Source organism: Peromyscus maniculatus, chromosome 3 (genome assembly GCF_049852395.1).
Source record: "Peromyscus maniculatus bairdii isolate BWxNUB_F1_BW_parent chromosome 3, HU_Pman_BW_mat_3.1, whole genome shotgun sequence".
Lineage (NCBI taxonomy): Eukaryota > Metazoa > Chordata > Mammalia > Rodentia > Cricetidae > Peromyscus > Peromyscus maniculatus.
In genome coordinates, this window is record NC_134854.1 from 75965999 (window position 1) to 75984899 (window position 18901).

Genomic DNA, 18901 nt, shown 5'->3' on the forward strand with positions numbered 1-18901 from the left:
CCAGCCTTGATATTAGGGTATGTGTATAGTCTTATTGTAACTTGTTAGGCCATGTTTGGTTGATATCCTTGGGAGGCTTGCTCTTTCTGAAGAGAAAAAGAGGAGTGGAACTAGGGGAGAGAAGGAGAAGAGCTAGAGGAGGGGAGGGAGGGGAAACTGTGTTCAAAATATATTATATAAAAGAAGAATCTATTTTCAATAAAAAGAATGGCTTTTTAAAATTATTTCTAATGCTGTAACCTTTAGGGGTCAACAATACCTTCCACTCACAACATTAATGAGAAGTTATTGCAAATAAACTTCAGAACACTCCTAGTAGTAACAGCACATTGCCAAGAAGAGTCAGGTAGAATGGGAAACTTCTTCAAGGATGATGCACAGAATGTGCTGGAGCCTGTGTAAAATTCCAGCAGGTGTCAAAAACTGCTTTCCCTTCAGATGCTGTGTTACAGCTGGTATCAGCCTATGGCGTGGTGAAACTAGAGAAGATGAATGGATAGGCAGCAGACCAAAGGGTCCACCTCACACTGTTTACACGCCAGTGCTCTGGAAAGCAGTATCTTTTTCTTTTCACTTGCTTTTCATATTGGTCTAATATCACAACAGTTTGAATATTTTCATTATTGACAAGTCAGGAATTCTGGACCCAGTGCTTCTCAGCTGCTCCTCCAGCAGGCATGCATTTGGCTTGTGAGCATCACTGCAGAGGCTGTAACATGCCTCAATCAAGAGAACTGTGGTGTTAGAAGGCAACACCTGCTTCTTGGGAGACACAGGGACTGAGACACGTAACTACTGCATTCTACATCCAAGCTTTCTGCCAAGCAGGAGGAATTACCTGTTAACATGCCATGATGGACCTGTGTTGATGAGAACTGAGCACAGTACCTTATTTTATTTGTCATGTGGCCATTGCTCTCTTCATTGTACAGAACATCTGGCAAATAAAAGCTATGTCAGTCTAGAATATGACTGAGAATTTTAAACAAATCAGTGAGGTAAATCACTTGTGGTGTTCATACCAAGCATGCCTCTGACAGGCTTCATGTAAATACTCCTTTCAGCTCTAGCACCATGTGTGCACTCCAGTACAAAATACTGAGCTACATACGACAGGAGACTGAATTCCATTGGTTTTGGAAACACAGGTTCATGTTTACACTTTTATCTTCCACAGGGGTCTTACGGTTTGGTGGATTCACATAAAGCTGGGCCTGAAACCTAGAGAACTCACAGGACTTCCTTGGTTCTTGAGAGTTCCTGGGTTTTGTTAAGTTACTGAGTTCTGTCTCAGTTGCTTTGTTCCTGGAACTGGGGACAGTGGTGACTACAAACTTACAACTGAAGCAGCAGCATCCAAACTTTGAGCAGTTCCAAACAGCAGAAGCTACAAACATGGAATAAATCTGTCACCTAATCTTGTCTTACAGGTGTACTTTTTAATTTGCTCCTAAACACTAACTAACCCACAGACTCTCACTTTTCATCCCATACAGTTTTACAGTCAGTTTCCTGAAGTACTTTTGTATATTTTTAAAAGCATGTGCATACTCTGCAAATGTTAAGCCATGCAGAAGCCCAGCCAAATCACCTGTAGAGAACATAAAGTATAGTACTGGCCACAGGGTCATCTGACCTATAGTCAAGTGCTGGGAAGGTCAAGGATGTTCCTGTAATCTGTAACCTCTGGGTTTCTCATTCTGAATGCATGAAGCCCAGAGATATGTCCCACAAAGTACATCATGGAAGTCATGAATGAGGACCCAGTGTCTTGGCTGGCTTCTCAAGTCAAAAGTCACCCAAGCAGCAACCTAAGCCAGAGACCACTAGGTTAAGTAAAATGTTGCAAGTCTGAGGTGCAGAAATAAAGGATGTGATGACCTCATAGGACATGATCTTACCAAAATAAAATGTCAGTCTATAGTGGTTCCATGGGAAGAATAAACAGTCACAATTTCTATTTTTTTTTGGGGGGGGGTGTTTCGAGACAGGGTTTCTCTGTGTAGCTTTGCGCCTTTCCTGGGACTCACTTGGTAGTCCAGGCTGGCCTCGAACTCACAAGAGATCCGCCTGGCTCTGCCTCCTGAGTGCTGGGATTAAAGGCGTGCGCCACCACCGCCCGGCCACAATTTCTATTACTGGACATTCATACCTAATTTAGTGTGCCAGCAAAGAATGAATACTCTGCTTTCCATAACCCAAGACAGAACTAACCATTTTCATAGAGGCGATTTATTAAATCAAAAGAATACAAGGGTAAAGGCATATCTACAGCAGTTCACCCAGGCACATCTCACTTCCCAGAGCTGGGAAAGCATGTGCTCTGTATGGTTGAAATATGACCTCCCGGGCGTGAAGGTCCAGTAAATGGAACAGTGGGTAGAAGGCAGTAACGCCTCTTCAGAAGACAGACTTTTGCTGAAGTCAGAGTGATAATTAACTCAGGAGACAGCCTTGACTCTTCAGCTGGTTATATAACCATCTTTACTGTGTCCATTTATTTAATCAACAGACATGTTCAGTTCTTACTCTGCCAGAGACCAGGCTCAGCATCACTTTTCCTAGCTGACACACTCATGCTCAGGCCTGGTTAATTTACTGACTGGATTAACTCTCTGACCTCTCTTTATGTTTACCTTTTCAGCAATGACAAATTTATTTAGTCTCCAGAGCACTAAGCAGGAGCCTCCTCGGGATGCTTCTTCTATCACATCTTGGCATGAGAACCCACACTTCTTGGTTTCTAAGCTCATCTTCCTCTGTAATCAAACCAGCCCGCATAGTATTTACATTTCTCTGCCAGTTTCTCAGTTCCTCTAAGATTTACTTACTCAGCATCTCACTGATGTGATCATCTCCCAGGCACTGTGATGAAAAACGGCCTCTCTCTTGCACAGTTTGTGCAAAATCAATTATTACCGTCATTATGAAAAGCAGTATGGAGGGTCCTAAAGATTAAATGCAGAACTATCTATCATGTGATCTCATTTGGATATAGATAACTTCTGGGTATATACCCAAAGAAAACCAAGTCAGTGTCTTGAGGAGGTATTCATGCTCAGTTCAACATTACTGACAAGGGGTGAATGGATGAAGAAATGATGGTCTACACACTCCATTGCTACATCCATAAAATGAGGGAAATGCCTCCACATAGTGAAAGATGTATATAGAAAGTCCATGGTTAAAGCTGTAGTGGAGGGTACCAAAAGCTTTCTAAGGCCTGAAAGAAGACATGGGTACTCATTTTTCATCACTTTAATTCAATATAATACTTGGAATCCTGAGCACAGAATTCAGGCAGGAGAAAGAAATGATGGTCTCTCAAATTATAAAGGAAGAAATCATTCTGTCATTTGAATATAAGAGCTAAAACAATTTGATACTCCCAAACACCCAAATTATCAGATTGAAACCAGGCAATACAGTGCTGGAGAAATGCCTCAGTGCTTAAGAGTATTGGTTGTTCTTGTAAGAGGGCCAGGATTCAATTCCCAGCTCCAACATGGCATCTTAAAACTCCAGTTCCAGAGGATCTGGCACCATCTTCTGACATCTGAAGATACCAGACATGGTACATAAGGCAAAACATTCATACACATAATTTTAATCATGAGCAACAGATCTAAATAGACATTTCTTAGAAGAAAACCTATATAATGGAATACTACCCAGCATAAAAAGGTGACATAATGACAAAACACTAAACATACAGAATAAAGAAAGAATATTAAGAGCAGCAAAGGAAAAAGGTCAAGTAACATATAAAGGCAAACCTATCAGAATTACACCCGACTTCTCAATGGAAACTCTGAAAGCCAGAAGGTCCTAGATAGATGTTCTGCAGATACTAAGAGACCACAGATGCCATCCCAGACTACTATACCCAGAAAAACTTTCAATCACTGTAGATAAAGAAAACAAGATATTCTATGACAAAACCAGACTTAAATATTACATATCCACAAATCCAGAGAGTACCAGAAGGAAAATTCCAACCACCAAAACACAGGCAATAGATAACCTCTCACCAGCAAATCCCAAAGAGGAGAAACACACATACATACACTACCACCAAAAAATAACAGGAATTAACAATCACTGATCATTAATATCCCTTAATATCAATGGACTCAATTTGCCTATAACAAGACACAAGTTAACAGAAAGGATACAAAAACAGGATCCATCCTTCTGCTGCATACAAGAAACACACCTCAACATCAAAGACAGACATTACCTCAGAGTAAAAGATTGGGAAAAGACTTTCCAATCAAATGGACCTAAGAAACAAGCTGGTGTAGCTATCCTAATATTTAACAAAATAGACTTCAAACTAAAATCAATCAAAAGAGATGAAGAAGGGCATTTCATATTCCTCACAGAAAAAAAATCCATCAAGGTGAAGTCTCAATTCTGAACATTTATGCCCCAAATATAAGGGCACCTACATTTGTAAAAGAAACATTACTAGAGCTCAAATCCCACATCAAACCCCACACACTAATAGTGGGAGAATTCAACACCCCTCTCTCACCACTGGACAGGTCTGCCAGTCAGACACTTGACAGAGAAATAAGGGAACTAACAGATGTTATGACTCAAATGGACCTAACAGACATCTATAGAACATTTCACCCAAATACAAAAGAATATACATTCTTCTCAGCACCCCATAAAACCTTCTCCAAAATTGGCCACATACTTGGTAACAAAAAAAAAAAAAATCCACAACGAATACAAAAAAAATTGGAATAACCCCCTGTGTTCTTATTGGACCATCATGGCTTAAAGTTAGAATTCAACAACAACACAAAATGCAGAAAGCCTACAAACTCATGGAAACTGAACAATGCTCAACTGAATCATCACTGGGTCAAGGAAGAAATAAAGAAAGAAATTAAAGACTTCCTAGAATTCAACAAAATGAATGCACAGCATACCTAAACTTATGGGATACTATGAAAGCAGTGCTATGGGGAAGTTCATAGCAATGGGACCAGGACTTATCCCAGGTACACAAACTCACTTTTTAGACCCCATTCCCTATGCCCTACTCAGCCTTGATACTGGGAAGGGTCTAGGTCTGGCCCCAACTTGGTATGCCAGCCTGTGTTAACTACCCAAGGGAGGCCTTATCCTCTATGAGGAGGGGATGGAGGTGGGATGGTGGAGGTGGGGGGAGTGAGAGAAGGGAGGGAGAGGGAACAGGGCTTGGTATGTAAAAGGAAAGAAACAAATTTTAAATAAAAAACTTATAAAAATTTTAAAAAGGTAACATAATGAGGTTTCTAAAGACACTAATGAAATGGGAGATCCATATATTAAGTGGAATAAGCCAGGCATAGAAAAGCAGGTATTATACAATCTCATTTAAGTTTGGATCTAAAAAGACTGATCTTACAGAAGTGGGGAGTAGGATGGTGGTTACCAAAGGTCAGAGAGAGCATCTGGGGTAGTGGAGAGGTGGGAGGGGAAGTTAAAGATTAGCTAATGAGCACTAAGTAACAATTAGATGGGGAAATAAGTTATGCTGGGCTTCTGCAAAGCAGAGCAATTGGAGATAACCATAATGCACTATTATTTTCAAAAGCTGGAAATTTCTATGGTTTCACCACAAAGAAGTAATAAATACTTAAAGAGATAGATATGGGCACCTTGATTTGAGCATCTTACTATCAAAGCATCACAGAGCTTCATAAACATGTGCAATTTTAATGTTTTGCATATCAAGTTAAAATAATTTTTAAAAAGGAATAAAATCCTGCCATTTGTATAGCATGGGTGACAGGAGGTACCACGCAAAATAAAATAAACCGATGAAAACAAGAACATACAGCTTCATAGAGTGTCTAAGAAGGAAGACTACGAAACAAAGGGGGCATTACAACAGTGGTTTTCAGGGCTGTGAACATGGGAGCAGAAGCTGCTGGTCAAGACTCCAGTCATAAGATGAGCAACTATGGGAATCTGTGCACAACAAGCAGACTACAGGCACCGGCCGGCACTGTCCCACAGTGAGTTGTGAGGAAGGAGCTGACCTCAGATGTTCTCCCCAGAAAATGTAAAAATGTTAAGGATGTGAGGTGCTTAACATGCTAGTTAGCCAGTGAGTCAGAACATCATGGTGTATGTCACTGCATGTTCCATTTCAATACGGCTAGGGGAAAAGAAAGAGCAAGGAAAGTTCAACAGTGGCCCACCCTTTCCCTATTTGTCAGCTCGGGCCCCCCAAATCTCAGTGGTACAACTACCACTCCCTGTGAAGATGCCTCTTCAGTAATGAATGATAGCACAGGTCACTGCGCAACAGTCCAATGAGATCACCTGACTGTTCCTCAACATCACAAAACAGCACTTTGTCACACATCTTGCACTGAAGGAAACCAAGCCTTGCATAAATGAAGTGACTTTTCTTAAATAATATAACCACAGAGCAGCTGAATGGTGGTGACTCACCTGTGTCAACAGGCCAGGGAATCGGGATTCCACCCCCTACTCTGTCAAACCCTATTTAGGAATTAGCCACGAGAGAAAGGTAGGATGGAGTACTCTCTTCCCCACTCATCTGTGAAATGCCAAATGGACCGGAAAAGTGAAGACAAAATCACCACTCCCACAGACACAGGATGTGAGGCTGGGCTCTTGCATGGGCTGAGTAAGAAGAGCTATGTAGCGTACTACAGTGGCTCATGCATACAGTCTTGGTGGGAGTAGGGAGGCTGAGGTAAGGAAGACTGCATGAGTTTGAGGCTGGCTTACGTTCTATGATGATTCAAGGCAGCTCAGGCTGGTGTAAAATCCTGTCTCAAGAAACGAATGTATCTCATGAGATGTTCTCAGCAAAGGCTCTCACAAAGTGGTGAGGCTAAATTACACAGCCTCCTAGGTATTTCAGTGGAACACTTGCATAAAAGACAGACAGACAGACTGGTGAAAAAGGAAAACTTCCATATCTTGGCTTCTTAGTAGACAGAATCTAAAAAGAAGCATGGTCAAGAGGAAAAAAAATCAATTAAAAATATAATTAGAAAATTTAAAATATAATAATAAACAAAGACTGCAGGATTCTTAGATTTAATGGATAGACTTGAGTACCGAGGAAGGAAGAAATGGTGCTCTCTGCCTGATGCTGGGAAAGATGGAGATATGGTCACAGATCCACAATGGCCAAAGTCCCATGCTACCCTAGTTTCTGAAATAATGCTCTCAATGACCAAGAGCTTCACCCAGAGCCTTTCAACTCCATCTGAAAGTTTTCTGTTTTGTCTTTACTCTCCCCAAGAGAGCAGGAGAAAACACAATAGGTGATTAATGAAAAGAAAAGTGCAGGCAAGGAATGTTTGAAGTTTGGCCCACAACATTAACGCACTATCCTGATGTTCTGTCTAGTTTCCCAAGAGGTCCGTAAGAGTGGACAAAAAAACTACAGCAGGCTAAAGAAAGCAAGGAACAGATAGTCAATCTTGGCCCTTCTCCTGTTGACTCTGTCTACATGGCTCATTTGCTGTTTTCTGTTTAGTGAAGTAGCTAAACTGACAAAATTGAATAAACATGTTCTGTAAATGGTCTCCACCCTCACCAGTCATAAAACAGACAGAAAGACTAAACAGAAGTCAGCAGTACCTACTTGCTATTTGCTTCCATGTTTACAGGTGGTGTGTGCATACAGGAGATAGAACTCTGAACTTCTGCAGGCTACAGGGCACTCTGCCCTGAGCTGCACTCCAGCCCACAGCTCACATGTTTGACTGGCGACATTTCTCTTGTTATCTATTTGTTTATCGTTGAATCTCTCCTTCATTTGTGAAGTTTCTACTGTTGTTTCTGAGGTAGAATGGGCAATCCAGGATTTCCCTTTCGGGTGATGATGAATTGCATACCAGATCTCTATAGAACCTCACTCTTTCTACCACAGGCAATCAAGTCTTTGGAGATGGCGCAGGGCTTCTTTGAGGAGGTTCTTAATAGTAAATTAAGTTGAAAAACAAAAACTACAACAAAACTACTCTAGGGCAATTTTTTAAAAGCAAAGAAGTTATTTATTTACTTTTATTAATTTGTAAGGCTATCATACAAAGCAATGGGTTTCATCATGGCATCTTCATACGTACATGTCTTCTTTATGTTTTGTTTTCATTCCTTCCCTTCTTGACTCTGCCCCACCCCCACTTCTGCCTCTAGCTTCTTCCTTTTCTTAGTTCATTTGTCCTGCCTTCTGCTTTCCTAATGTAAGTATTACACTGTCTCAAATTTTGAGTCTAGGTTATACACGTAAAAGAAGACATCCAGTACTCCTCTTTCTGAGTCTTACCCCATCCGTCTTAAAGTATTTTTTTCTGAAAGGCAAACTAAAGGATAACCTGAAAGTACTCTGCAGACATTAGAGGGCACCAGCCTCAGCTACATATCTACAGGTAAGCAAATCTAGTAGCGATGATGATGATGATGATGATGATGATGATGATGACAATAATGTGTTTCCCTTGGAGAGACTTCCTAGGTGTGTGTGTGCACCATACTGAGCATGTTCTCATAGGTATATTATTGAAGGGATGGCTCAGGGTCATGGTGGAACTTATTTCTCTAAGTACCTGTGACTCCTGATTAAATGCTACTGCCAGTGTGCTTACTTAATCCTGAGCTTCAAGCAATGTGGTGCTACATGACAGCTCATTTCAGTTGCTCCTATTCTATAGCTCTTCTTTTCCTCTACTCTTGCTTCAAGGACTTGTCTGGTAGAAGACAGACACTGGAGATACCCCAAATTTGATTTTATGATCATGGGAACACTGTACCTGCTTCCTGCTGGTGGTATAACTGGCTGCCTTATATTTACTTAAAACAACTGTGACTAGAAGAGAAACTTGTGAAAGAAACCTTAGTGTCATCCCACTTGACATGTGAAAGGAAGGACCAGAAAAGGATGGGAAGCCACTGACACAAAGGAGGGCAGTTTTGTTAGCTTTGTTTGCTGAATCAGACTTTGGACAAAATTCCTCTTTATTCAAATCAGATGTCAATTTTCAAACATGCACTTTGCTGATGAACTGTTCAAGTTTCTTCTCTTTTAAATATGTGCTATTAGAAATCAGGCAAAGTGCCACTTAATGAGGGCACACTTGAAGTTCACAAAGTTATTCTGAGACAGAACTGAAGATAGGAAAGCTGTCTTCAAAAGTCAATAGCTTAAAGCAATTCTTTGACTTTTACAATCATGTGACAAAAGAAGCAAGAAATGCCACAGTGAACTTAAGACAACATTAATTATAGCAACAGTGACAATGCCTTCTTTTTTCTTTTCTTTTCTTTTTTCAAGACAGGGCTTCTCTATAGCTTTGGAGCCTGTCCTGGAACTTGTTCTGTAGATCAGGCTGGCCTTGAACTCACAGAGATCCACTTGTCTCTGCCTCCTGAGTGCTGGGATTAAAGGCTTGTGCCACCAATGCCCAGTATGACAATGCCTTTTAATAATAAGTCCCAAATATGGACTGCTGCTAATTTGAATGATCTGATGAGCAGGCTCAGAGTGTGAGTCCACCCATCCACCTTAGGATGGTGATAGATAAGACCTGAGTAGGGGTGAGGAGCCAGAGACAGAAGTGTTTATACACTGTGTTCAGGAGAGTCTGTATCAAACAGAAAACTCAACATCATTCTCATGAGCTTAGCCAGCTTGATCCTGGGCAGCCGTGAGAGTACCATGTCAAGAACTGAGCCCAGGAGACTCTTGACTTTGGCATATGGATATACTCCTGAAGGGGGAAAGTGGTCTCCTCTCCCTCTGGAGCTATTCAAGATAGTGGTTTCTAAGAACTGGGAGTCTACTTCAGTGAATTAATGTCTTACAAACAATGACATAGGACCGCCAAATGCTTCTGCCACTGCATGGAAACAACACAGCCTCTCCGAGATGGCCAAGATGCATCTTCACTTTACAAACAGGATCAAAGGGGCAGAAGGAATCCCTGTGGACTAACAGTCCAGCCACCTCTCTATGTGCTGACTCCTCCCCCTGCTTTCCTCTCCCCCACAATGGGCAGGAGTCTCTGAAGAACTGTCACCCAAAGCCACTAGAGAGCAACCACAGCAGCCCAACACACTCTTTGCTGGCCTTATGTGTACTCTTATGATACTTCCATACAAGGCCACTGCAAAGGAAAATCTATATTCCCACAAATCCTGTTTTCCAATGCGCTGTGAACCAGGCAATGCTGGGTTCTTGCATCCATACTTCGGTCTTGTAGTACTTAGAAGGCAGAGTGTCTCCCCAACCCATTTTACTGAATCATGAGGCTTACAGAAGTGAGGCAACTTGACTAAACTCTAGGCACTAGGTCAGCGGCAGCCAGGTTTTTTTTTTTTTTCTAGCCTTTTCCACAACACTGCTAGCACTCACAGGAATGCTAGAGAAAGAGTTGTCAGCTGATAATATCTTTTCAGCACAAGAGCTACACAAGCAGCTTCACTGCTGGAAATAACTAGGGTAGCCTATCAGAAGTAAACCTGCTTCAATACAACAGCCCTCTGAAAATCTGGGTGCAAAGACAGGCCTTTCCAGTTTACCCAGCTAAGGTTGGAGATTCTTCCAAAATTCCAGTTTTTCTTTCTAAAAATCTTTGCTCCATGGGTCTTGGGTATTCTGTTTCCTATTCCTCATTTCTCTTTTGAGCAAAACTTTAAATCCACAGGAGCAGAAGAGAAGGGTGATGGGAAGATTAGTATCAGAAATATCTCTCCACAGAGAGGGTCACAGAAGTGAGAGGCAGTGGAGAGCCCATGGGGAACTTCATGACTCCAGTGTGTGGCCCTCCTAGATCTGGCTACCCTCCACCTCCTAGCCACCACCTGACACACTTACCTTCTGGAAGCTTGGAGAATCTGCTGTCTGGATTGAACACACATACCTCTCCCTTTGCAGTCTAACCCCAGCCTGGAAACCTGAGCCCACTGCATCCCCCAGGCCCCTGTAGTCTCCAGTGTGCCTGCTGTTGTTGTTGGTGGTGGCGGTGGGGAAATCTGTCTGTGTAAAGCCAGAATGTTCCAAAGAAAATTTTCCTTAACCAAGGAAGATCTGAGTTCAAGCTTTCTTTTCTCAGTAAACAGACCACATAGAACTACCCTAGGCAAACAGGGCAAAGCATGACAAATTCCAATTTTCCTAATGATCTTTTAGAGATTCTACTGAAGTATCAGGCTCTGGAAGCACAGAGTACAGCACATATTCTGCCTCTGAGGAACTCGGGTCTGCTATGGGACCTCATAAGGTATCTGGTATCAAATGACCGAGTACAAACATGGACAAAGGAGACACTAGAACATGGGGCGGGGCTATGGCGTAGCTCAGTGATGGAGTGCTTGCCCAGCATAACGGAGGCGCTGAATTCAATGCCCAGTGCCCTGAGGAGAAGAGGGAAAAGGGGAACAGGAATGCTTCACCAATGGAGCCACAAGAACTGGGCTTGCAGGGTAAGTAGGAGCTTTCTAGGCATTGGAGCAGAGGTGAAGAGACATTGCAAACAGAAAGCCCATGGTGTTAAAACAACAGCAAACTCCCATTTAGAAGCCCAGGGAGTCCAGAGAGGAAAGAACAGCAGCCTTTGTTGAGGGCAGTGGGGGTGGGGAAGGGAGGTGTCTTGGACTGTTACAATGGTCTCTAAGAAAGAGGAGAGTCAAAGTAATGCTTAAAACCAGGAAATGACATGATTATTATTGGGTTGTACTTTTGTTTCTACAGTAATTCTAGAAGATACACTAAGAATGGGCAGGAGACTACATCAGCACTATGCAAACAAAATAAAGTGAAAGCCACAGAACCAGGCCACATATGTAATTTTAAATGTTCTAGTAGCCACATGTAAAGTAGGAAAGAAGAAATTAAACTAATACAATAATATGTTTTAAGTTCCCCAATCCAAAATATTATCACTTAACATGTAACCAACACCTTTAAAATTACAACTGAGGTAGTTTATGATCTCTATTTGTACTAAATTTTCTAAAACAGTCACCCTCAAAGTACATCTCAGTTTAGACAAGCCGCAGTTTGGATAGTCAATATCCCAATGTGCCTAGTGGTTACCATCCTCCATAGTACAGCTCGGGAAAAAAACACACATGCCCCAGGCAGGCAGCTGCAGCCCATGGTCCAAACAGATATATTCTAGGTTAGTGTGCCACTGACATGCAGTTTAAAAACATGTAACTTCATGTGACATGAATGTGTTGGGAAGGGTTTGCCTGGTAATGAAAGGCTTAAATGGAGATAGGGTGGGGTAGATGGGGGAAAGGTGTGGGGAGAGCATTAACCCAAGCTAAGAATGTGTGAGAAAGCCATGCCTTACTAACAAAAATATGCAGTTGTAGGGGAAACAATGTTTGAAAAGGGGTGCCCTGAACAGGCGGGTAATGCATCCCAGAATACATATTTTGGTTTTAAGATTTATTTTATTGTTTAATTATGTGTCTCTGTGTGGCTATGAGCACATGCATGCATGTGACTATGGGGACCAGAGGTGTCAGATGTCCCTAGAGCTGCTGAGGACCAAACTTTGGTTCTCTCTAAGAACTGTACATCCCCTTAATGCTAAGCCCTTTCTGTAGCCCAAAGCCATAGTTTTTTTTAACCAAAGTTCCAAAAGATCCAAGTGCCAGACACAGGTTACCTCCCTCTGAGTTGCTATTGTCCATGGGGTCCCAGAGGATCCCAAATGATAAAGGCTACTGACATTGCTCCTGGTTGCCCACTAGATGATAGCTGAAGGACAAAGAGAAAGCAAGCTGGAGATGCCTGGAGCTTCCCCAGAATTGGCTAATGTTCATAGTACCTAAGTAGGCTGTGGAGAGAGAAAGGTCATCCATGGTTTTACTTAGCTGTGGATCCTGTGTGCTACAATACCAACCTGCAAGGCAAGATATGACTAAGGTACGATAGTCACATGACTGGGGGATAACCAACTACTCTGCTTAGACTTGAGAATACGTGCCCATGGAGTACAATACCTGGTTCTGTAAACCTGGCCAAAAGCCTGGGGAGGTCACAGGCCCTTGAGGGAGGGTCTACTAGTTTTGTTTTACTAAATAGATGTATTCTAAATATCTGTTTATACTCAGAGATTAGTGCTGCTCTCAGCCTTGGGCAGAGAATCTTTTTACAGTGAACAACAACAGTTAATGAAGACATTCATAATTGGTCATAATACTAAGAATAAGTGATAGTTCTGTGTTTAGCCCTAAGCAGTATAGCTATATTAATCCTTCTAAGGCCCGCCAAACAGTGTGGATGTAGGTGGGGAAGAATGTAAGAGCCAGAGGATGGGGAAGAGTACCATGAAATGCTGTCTTTTGGACATGGCATGGCCATTGCACTCATGACCCACAGCAGCTGTTGCTGCCTGCTCAAGATCTGCACAAGACTGGGCTATCAACAGGAGTGGGAGAGGGGCTTGGGATGCCCATCCCTTCCTAAGGAGCTACTGGCAGTTAATGGCTGCTGGAGGAAAGAGGGTAATTTTCTTCAGTGGTGTAGCCACTGGTAAGTTGCCTATGCTCCAGTAAACAACTCCCTATCCATGATTATACAAGCAACTCTAATTAAACTCAGTGGGTCACAAATAAAAATGACATAAAAGTAGGAGAGGGACTAGTTGGATCAGTAGGAGTGGGAAGGGATAAGAAAGAGTGAATAGGGAATGGATATGATCACAGTGCATCATAAACATGTCTGAAATTATTTTTAAAAAGTATGACTTTAAAAACGTTTTTGACTAGGAAATAACTTACACAGTTCAAAAATATCAAAATTACAAAAAAGCACAATGCTGTCCTCTCCCCTCCTCTCCCCCTGCATTCAGCCACACATTAGAAGCAGCTGCTCTATTGGCTCTCCATTCAAGTGGTAGCCTGCATGGACAGCATCCCCCAGTGTTTCTCCATGCAGATAAAAGCAGATATGAATAAGGTCAAACTTTGGCTCCTTTCTACATCAAAGGGAGCATCCTATACATTGTTTCATACCTTACTTTGTTCCATTTAATGACCCTGTTTGGAGATCTTCACAAATCAGTGCATAAAGCATTTCCATGTTCTCTTTAAATTGCCACACAGTGTTCCACTGTATAGATGGATCATGGTTTATTTAAGTAGCCATCTACTAATGGATACTTGAATCACTTCCAACGTTTTCTAGTACAAACAATGCTCTAATGGAAAACCTTCTATGCGGACCATTTTATAAGCATTCAGATATATCAACAGAAAAAACCACCAGTGCCAGACTGGGTCAGAGGTAACTGCATATAATCCCGACAGGGACTGCCAACTCTGCCTTCACTAGGGTGGTGCCATCTATATTCTCATGAGAATCACAGTGCAGATCTTCAAGCCCTATCAGGCCAGTGAAACAACTGTTATTCCTTAGAATTTTTCAGATAAAAAAAATGCTAGCCCTGCAGAGCGTCAATTCACATTTCTCTTATTTTGTGTGAAGGTGAACATGTTTTCTTAGATTTAAAAAATGGCACTGCAGTTCTTGTGTGAACAATCTGCTCCTGCCACTGGCCTCTTTTCCTGCTGCCCTGAGGAGTGTGCTCATGCTCATTTGGAGGCATGCTTTGCACAGACAGATTTTTGTATGTATTTTGATTTTTTTTTACTGTATTTCTTGCCATGTAAAATTTTTTTGAATTTAATCAAATTTACCTATTTATTTATTTACTTATTTATTTATTTATTTATTTATTTATTTATTTATTTATTTAATGGCTTTGACTCTAAATGACACTGTCTGTGTTTTCACATAGTTCTTTTGCATTTTAAGCAGGTACAAATATATATTCATACTTTAATATCTTTGTTAAAAAATATCACTGTTGAGGCTAAAGGTATAATATGTGAAGCATTGAGTTTGTTCCTAAATACCAATCCAGTCACACACAAAAAATCAATTTTTACTTTTTATAAGTGAGATATATTGGACATTTTCTAAATTCTCATTCTGGTTTCTCTCTCCTATTTTTCTTTGTCACAATTCTTTTGAATAATCATTAATCATCATATTAAAAGAATGTATTAAGTTTGAGTTTATTTGAACAGTGTGAGAAATAGAATCAATCTCTTGTATACCCTAGCCAGACAAATACTCAGTAGGCACAATACCATATATAAAATATGTTCTCATTATCTGGGGATAGTTACATCAGTTCCCACAAAGGTCACAACTGAAAATAAGATTATTATGAATGCTATTATGTTTGTGTAAACAGCACCTTGGACTTTTGTGAATGGTTGGGTCTAATTAGCTAGAGTTTAGACAACTGATGCTCTTCAGCTGTTCCTGGGGATGGCCCCATTATGTGAGATTGCCCTGAACCTTTCTTTTTTTCCTTCTTCCTTTCTTCCCTTCTCCCCTCCCATCTGATTGTCTGAGGTGGGAAAAAAGGGTTGTCCACTCATGGCAGTCCTTATGATGATGATCCACGATCCTCAAGCCCTGGCTGAGGAGGAAAGAGATCCCCACAGCCCAGTGGACAAAAGGTCCTTAGCACTGAACCTTTCAAGAGGAAGCTTGACTTGGAGAGACACAATACAGATTGCCTTTCAGAAGCTTATAATTTGGGAGACACTATATTATTTTTCACAATTTGTTTAAAGGGGAAGAAATCCAACATAAAGCCTGGCAAAATTCTTATCAATGACAGAGTTCACATATGTCTGTATGTGACAACTGGTACAGTATTAGAATTGTGACAAAGAGGAAGAGAGAAAACAGGAAGCTGAATTGGAAAATGGTTCCTCTCAGCTGGAGAGTTTAAAAAGTTTTTTTTTTTTTTGAGATTTCAGATAAGTAAAATACAGAACACTGTGAGTGTGTATCGTCCTTGCCAATCTTTCCTGCAGAGTTCCAATTTTAGAACAGAATGCATGCTGCAAAGCAAGCACACATGATGGTATTTTAAACAAGATTTTGACATTCTCAATTATTTCCACTTCCTGCAGTTTCTTGAGAGCTCAATGATGCTAGTAAATTAAAGCCTAAGTCCACAAATTTCCAGATAACAGACTCCCTGTTTCTCTTACTTCCTGTCTACATGAAACTCAGGGTTTCTCTTAGCTGCCTCTGGCCAGTGGGCCCCCTGAGGTGGGGTAGCTGGTGTACCCAGGTAGTGATAAAATAGAAATACAATTAACAATATCTACAGTGCAAAATAGCAATTACCCAACTACAAATATAACTTGGAACTGACTGGTGGTGTCTGGAAGTCATATACAAAGCTGTGAGGTGGAGCATGATGTATGAAGGTTTTCACACGAGTTCCACGTCTGTATCAATGCTACTCTTTCCTGTGATCCACATGCAAGGAGGGAAAGGGTCATCCAGCTTTCATCCTACCCATCACAGGCACTGAAATGACTGCTGGTGTCACCTGTTTCCTCAGTCTTCTAAATGTGAAAGGCCAGTCTACATTGTGTCTAAGCTGAAAAGGAAGTCAAATGTAACAGAGGTATGGCTGTGTACACAGCATCTAAGGTCTCATGTTTACACCTTTCTCTGTGATCTGGCAGAACACAGAGCAAAAAACTGTTCAACTGAGCAAAATATATTCACCTGCATGTATCAGGTTAAACACTCTGCAGGTGCTGTCTAGGCAGGAGTTCCATATGTTACAATTAAATTTTTTTCTTCAACCTGTAACCACCCTTCCGTGTTTTGGTCTTTTAGGATGGCTGAACCCCTTGACTGCAGAGGCTGTCAAAATTTGTCTTCAAGCTAGCTTGAGGCCTACAGGCTGGACTGGTGCCAATATTCACACAGAACAAAAAGGTTTCAAGACCAAAGAATATTCATTGCATTCATGAAAACCTTAGAAATAAAAGCCGTTTGACCTAACAGCAGCTAGCAAGTGGGGTTGTCTATTTCGGCTTAATTCAATGAATTATTAAAACTTGGGGGAAATAAAACTAGTCTAAGCTCCAATTTTAAATCTGAAATCTCTATCTTCCTTTCTGAAAGTATGTTTGAGCCATGTGAGCACTTTACTAGGCTCATGTCTCTCCTCCCCTTCTTCTTCTAGGACCGAACATCTTCTGCCTAACCTGCCACTCACATCTGGAACATCCTCTACAACAGCTCATGTGATTCTCTGACCCTAATTCCAGAACTCACCACAGTGACCTGGGTCAGTCTGACACAAACTGTTGACCCAGACTTGGAGCTGGGGCACTTTCAGGACTCTTCTTCTGCAAATGGGATTGGCTCCTGTAATCATGGTGAGGTTGAGCCAGAGTTGGATCTAAAGGGCCTACCAGATGTGCATGGAAGAAGACACAGGCTGGGGATGGCAGGGCCTAAGATGTTCATGAGGCCTGTCTTCCATTACCCCTCCACATGTGAACAGATGAAACAAAGACCCTCATCACAGCAGGGTCATTCCAAGCATCAGCTAGCCAGCACCATCACACAATGACAGCATTCAGTGTTCACTGATTCATGCTTTATCTCATTACTCCTACAGAGGTGTGTAGGCAGGTACATCTCTATATGACCAATCAAGTAAAGTCAGGAAAAAGTGGTTCCAGAAAATGTCCCAAAAGGACAAAATAACAAACAAAAATGGGGGAAGAGTAATAATACTGTTTATGGTCAGATCTGATCCAAACAGAGAAGTCAGTATCAAGCTTCCTGCTACCTTTCTGGCCATCTCCATTATTTGACCACTAAGCAACAGAGTGAATGAGAGCTGGCAACATGTGATATGCCTTCTATTGGTTGACTATGTTTTCCTAAAATTGTTGAAAATCTATTCCCATGCCCAGAATGTAACCCTGACATTTAAAAGGTAGTTAGATTACAATGAGGCCCTTAGGGTAAGCCCAAATTCAATCTGAATTTCTAGAGATGAAGTCTCAGGGAGACTCATGAACTGTGCATGCATAGAGATCAGACCATGTGAGGACACAGCAAAGAGCTGTACACCTGCAAGTCAGGAGAGAGGCCTCAGAAGACAGCCTTGGTCTTGGGCTTACCCTGAAGGGACAACGACTGTGAGTTTTAAACCACGCTGTCTGAGATATGCCAGGGAAGCCATAGCCCATTTAACGGTCTGTGTGCTCCTGAAGGACAGGGATGGGACCCTCCCCCAGTGCTTTACAGTCCTGCATGGTACGGTGCTACAGAGGAGGCTAGGCTGACGTTTTACTTCACAGCTGCTTGTAAATTCTAAGCCCTTCTCACTTTATCTTCAGAACCCAAACGCCAAAGATGTGAACCATAAAAAACAAAAGCAAATTCTCTTTTGCTTTCTGGAGCTTGGCTTGGTGTGATGACCATTATTAACTGAGCTGAAGAATCAGAGGTGTCTGCAACATCCAAATAAAGTGTTTAAAACGCTGTGAAACCCATGTGACTAGCAGCCAATTTTACCTCTCAATGAGCATTTTAACCAGGCCAATACAACAAAACATCCAACTGCGAAGTGTTGTTACGACTAGATGTAACTACCCAGGTGACTGGCTCAGGAAGAAACAATAGGAGCTAAAAGAACGTTCATTCTTCAGAAAAACAGAGGCTACCATGCAAAATAAAGACATCAAAATCAAAATGCACTGCATAAAAGACAGAACCTGGTCTATCTACAAACCATGGGAAATAAAATGCAGCTGAATGTGTAATCAGCTGTCTGTCACTTTCTGAATAGTGCCTAATATTCTAATTATTAGCCACTATACAGAGAAGGGGCAATTACGGAACACGGAAGATTGCTTTAATTTTTTTTGGTACCCACAATTTGGAAAGCCTTCACAAAAATATGACTCAGTACCCATAAGCTATAAAGGAACAGGATGATTACCAGTTAAAATTCAGTTTTCCATCCTAAAGCATTAAAAGAGAAAAGCTTTGAAG

General features: G+C 41.5%; 1 protein-coding gene and 1 non-coding gene across 2 annotated transcripts in view; both read right to left on the minus strand.

The window, feature by feature from the left end:
- The window catches only part of Jazf1 (JAZF zinc finger 1), a 314694-nt gene that overhangs the window by 239269 nt on the left and 56524 nt on the right, over positions 1-18901 (minus strand). The gene's annotated exons all lie outside the window — the stretch shown is intronic.
- On the minus strand, positions 15417-15537 carry LOC121828431 (small Cajal body-specific RNA 20). Its single transcript, XR_006070901.1, has one exon.